The following is a 4,686-nucleotide window of genomic DNA, read 5'->3' on the forward strand; positions in this document are numbered from 1 at the left end:
CTTTTACCTGTTCCCAATATTTTTGGCCTTAGAATCGCTATCGTGGCTGATTAAGAATGGTGGGGCCAGCTTTGTTGGGTGTGCTTGCCCACCCCTTCACTTTTTCTTCTCTCTGTGTGCTGCAGGCATTTCTCTAAACAACGTACAACTCCACTTTGTGTCTTCAGGCCACCTAGTGACATATTTAGATTTGTTTCTGCTGTTGTATTTTGTGCTTCCGGCTGACTCTAACGTTCCCCCTCCTTCCCTTTTTCTGCCTTCCTTTCTATTGTCCAACTTTTCCTCAAAATTCCATCCTCCCTCCCCATGAATTCGGAAGTTACATACACAGAGAGTCCTTACTTTTCACAAACCTTAAAAGAGGATTCAGACGACAGAAGCTTTTCTGCAGGCTCTACTTTGTTCCAATATGTGGATCATCTGCTCTTCTGCTCCTCTTCTCAGACCTCTTCACAGGAAGGCAATGTTCATCTGTTAAAACTTTTGCCCTTAAAGGGACATAAAATCTCCAAAGAAATATTGCAGGTTGTTCAAACTCAGGTTCCATACTTAGGGCCCCTGATCTCAGAATCAGGACTAGATTTGGATCCAGGGAGACTTCAAGGCATCCCGAACATCCCTAAACCTAAAACTAAGCACCAATGACGAGGTTTTCTTGGACTAGCTGACTACTGTCGAAATTGGATCCCAAACTCTCTCTTACGGCTCAACCTCTATATGCTTTACTGAAAATCAACAAACCTGACCCTATTATTTGGAAAGATCAGGATGACAGAGCTTTTGGGACTTTAAGGAAAGCCTAATAAGGCCCCTGCCTTTGGACATCTCAACTATCAACTTCCCTTTCTCCTCTTTGTCTGTGAGAGGGAAGGGAATGCCCTCGGAGCGCTCACCCCACCGGGGACCATCATCAGCCAGTAGGGCATTACAGCCAACAACCAGACCCTGAATATGGCTCAGGTATGTCCCCCTTGCCTCACAGCCATTCCTGCCCCTGCCCTCTTAGTTAAGGCCCCTGCAGAAACAGTCACGGGCTCCCCTCTCACCATCCTCGTATTTTGGCCAAAGGGAAAACCGCAGACATTTGTACAGATGGCTGGTGCATCTTCCAGGAGCTCATGACTTTGGAATATTACGGAACAGCGAGGTTTACCTCCGACGAAGATAAAATGAAAATGGCTCCTGCGTTCAACATTCATTACATGTCACACTGCTGTGGCTGCTCAGGCCATGACCGAGTTTCCTGGGTATCCAGATGCGACTCCCTGGAGGCCAAAGGAAATCACCTCACTGACATTTCTGCCCCAAATGCTGCTCTCAAGGAGGCCAATAGCCAGACCTCTGTCAGGTCCAAAGGGATGTTCTCCCAAATGATATTTGGAAAAATTGACCAGAGACCCCAAAAATTGGCCCCTGAAAAGGAAAAACAGTATTGGAAATCTAATAATTGTTGGTTTGACAAAAAGAGAGAACTCTGGTTTGGACCAAATAACAATCTGCCCACCGAAGTTCCAGAATTCCCAGTCCTTACCACTGTACTTGCTTTAAACCATTGGTCTCCTGACAGAGTGACAGCATTCACGAACCAATACTGGTGGGGGAAAGGTAACAGGGCCACAGAAAGTGCTTACCTTGCTTGTCCCACCTGTTCAAAGCATAGTCCGGGGAAAACTGCACGGCTCCCAGACTCTGGACTGCCCACAGGGCCACTCCAGTTTGGCAAATGGATCTCCTGCAGCTTCCCTATCTCGGGGATAGAAACACATTTTAGTCGTGGTCTGTATGTTTGTCATTGGACCGAAGCTTTCCCTTGTAGACAGGCCACTGCTTCTTCTGTGGCTAAAATTCTGTGAGAAAGAGAATCCCTACCTGGGGACCCCTCTCCATTCACAGCAATCGGGGAACCTGTTTCACCGGTCAGGTGCTTCGACAAATCTGCACTGTTGGGCGGGTGTTAACAACACTTGCACGGTGCACACCATCCTCAGTCCTCAGAGTTAGTCACGCTCACTGACGGCATCACGACGTCTCAATTGGCAACATCTGTGGAGATTGTCTGCACACCTTGGCCGAAAGCACTGCTGTGGATCCTTCTAAATCTCAGATCCACTCTCTTTGGAACTCCTCAACTCTCACCCCCCCCAGAGAGTCCCAGGACATCTGGCCCGTGTGGCCCCTGCCTCCTCTGACCCACAGCTGAAAAAGGGAGATCCAGTTCGGTGGTCTCAAGGCCTAGCTGCTTCTATTAAAAATAACCATGGTTTGGCAGAGCGATCTTTCCACAGTGCGCTCCCAGGGGGACAATGACCTGCATCACCCCTTGCAACCTGGAGATTTCGTCTACTGGAAAATATGCCTCCAGAAAGACTCTCTTCAACCTCGCTGGAAAGTGCCGCCGAACTCCAGGGAATACGCTCTCAGATTCACGTAAGACATGCAAAGAAAGCACCAAACCCTGATGGGCCCTGCACGCCATCTGGTGACCCCAAAGTACAGATTTCCCAGAACTGAAGGAGACTGACATCTGACCACACAGCTTTCCCGCGATGTCCCCGCTCTTTGCACTTTTTTCCCCTATTTGTGTTGGTCTCTGTCTTTAATGTTACAGCCTTCTTTCAAATACTTGGTGATCCTCAATCATTCATTCAAGTTTAAGACTGAGGCAGTGAACATGTGACTGGAAGCCTGGGTAGGGGCTGGTGTGTGTGGGCTTCTGTGCTTCGGGTGCAGATGGACGCACACTGCCCATGTCTAAGTATTCTTCCTCTTCTGCTGGTCATTTTCCTGGAAAGTCTTCTGTGTCTCTGACCTTCAAAGCAAGTTTCAGTAGCGATATGGGAGGAACGTGAGAGATGCAGCACATGTGGGCTGGGGGGACAGCCGCCTGGGGACAGGTAAGGGCCTGCTGTCAGTCACGTGGTGCAGCTGCAGGGGAGCAAAACTGCCACCCCAAAATGTGCCTCTCCGGCATGTGGGTGTTCTGGGCTGCTTATTTTTAAGAAACAGAAGGCCTGGGAAGAAATTTGGCCTCCCCTCTGTGTCAAGAATGTAGGTAGAGAACCTGCTCTGGGAGGCAGCTGTGGCCATCGGTAACCCCAGTGGAGCATGAACTGGCTGTGCTGGACAGGGAGGCACCCCGCGAGGTCTGCTTGTTAAAGTTCCTCCGTGTCTCATGGTGTCTAAGTCAAACAGTATCAAACATTTACTCCTTTCATCTTCCTGTGAATTGTCTTCCTTCCCCTTGAAGGACCTAACACCAGTTATTGCTAGGTCCCTTAAATGGGAAAAGACACATAAATGGGGAATAGGAAATCATCTCATGGAGAGGCTTTCACTTGAAGATCTAACTTGAATTAATTCACGTTCGAAGAGAAAGAAAATTATTAAGATTCTCTTGCTTTCCTACACTCAGTCTGGCACCTGTTAGCTCATGACAGAAACACATACATGTCAGTTGAAGAAAGTAATTGTGCTTCTTTTTCTCCATTTCCCAAGCAGAATGCAAATGCTCTGTAAGATACTATGAAAACAGAGCTGTGGGGCAGGAGGACACACACTCCGGGATCTCTTAATGCATGGCCACCGTCCCCAAATCCTGGAGGTAACCAGCGCCACTGGGCACTTTTCATGCAGCATCCTTCAAGGACATCCAATGTTCCCCAACCTGGTGTCTCCCTCTTCACAGCTAACTGTCTAGACCATCTCCTTCTGGAAACAGATTCTGAGTGAGAATTGCCTGCAGGGGCTTCTCAGGGAGTTCTCACGGGAGCCACACGTGGGAGGGAAGCAGGACTGGCTGGAGGAGAAGGCAGTTGCTATAGAGGCTTCATCTGGTCCCTCGGAGAGGTCCGAGGCTGGCGTGGTGCCCCAGAACCGCCCCTTTGCACCCCACATCTGACGGTCATCAGAGTCAGGCTGCCTCCAGGGAAGGGACAGAAGTTGGCAGAGGGCAGTTCCTGTGGAGGGCTCTGCTCCGCTCTGAGCCATCGGCAGACAGCACACCTGGCAGCTGGGGGAGAAGAAGCCGGTCCTGTGGGGTGGGGATGGGGCGCTGGCCGTGCACCTGCGATGGGCCAGCCCTCAGAGACCTGCAAACACCCGACTCTCCCAGGAGGCTGGTGCTGTTCTGTGTTGATGGTTCACAGTCACATTTACAATCTCATATCCTTTATCTATTTACTATGCAATTAAACCTAAGTGCTGGGACTGTCTCCATCGGCTGTTCCACCTGGGCTCGTGTGTCCACGTCGGTGGAAGCCTCACCGCCCCACAAGGACACCCTACCATCAGCCGTTCTGGAGAGCGTGTTGCGAGCCACTCCGGGCTTACTACCGCCTGTGGCACCTCGCTCTGTGACCTGAGGAAGCGGGTCCTTCTCTCTTGCCCGAATCCTGACTTCGCTTGTACACACCTTCGGAATTGAGAGGCGCAAATGGACAGACAGACTTGCAGAAACCACTTGTTTGAAGCTGGTGCCCTCCGCCCCTGCCAACAAACTGCGTGCATCAGTTTATGCAGATACTTTGGCCTCACTATACATGAGGACAGAATAATGGACTCTCATTTAAAGCCACTATTTCATTTGTTGAGGACTGTTTGCGAGTGCATGTATTAGTCTGCTCGGGCTGTGTGGCAAAGGACCACAGACACAAAGGGCCACGTCTGGAAGCCTGAGACCCGGGTGTG

At 50.2% G+C, this 4,686-nt stretch overlaps 1 long non-coding RNA gene across 2 annotated transcripts; it reads right to left on the reverse strand.

The window, feature by feature from the left end:
* Positions 1-359: 359 nt before the first annotated feature.
* LOC116646718 lies at positions 360-1,873 on the reverse strand. Of its 2 annotated transcripts, none has more exons than XR_004302169.1 (3): positions 1,632-1,873; positions 1,154-1,265; positions 360-448 (listed from the first exon to the last, which is right to left on the reverse strand). It is a non-coding gene; the product is annotated as an uncharacterized LOC116646718 (long non-coding RNA). The 2 variants fall into 2 exon arrangements; XR_004302170.1 differs by having other exon boundaries at positions 1,047-1,265.
* Between the last annotated feature and the right edge of the window lie 2,813 nt (positions 1,874-4,686).

This window comes from Phoca vitulina, unplaced genomic scaffold, assembly GCF_004348235.1.
Source record: "Phoca vitulina isolate PV1807 unplaced genomic scaffold, GSC_HSeal_1.0 scaffold37, whole genome shotgun sequence".
Taxonomy (NCBI): Eukaryota; Metazoa; Chordata; class Mammalia; order Carnivora; family Phocidae; genus Phoca; species Phoca vitulina.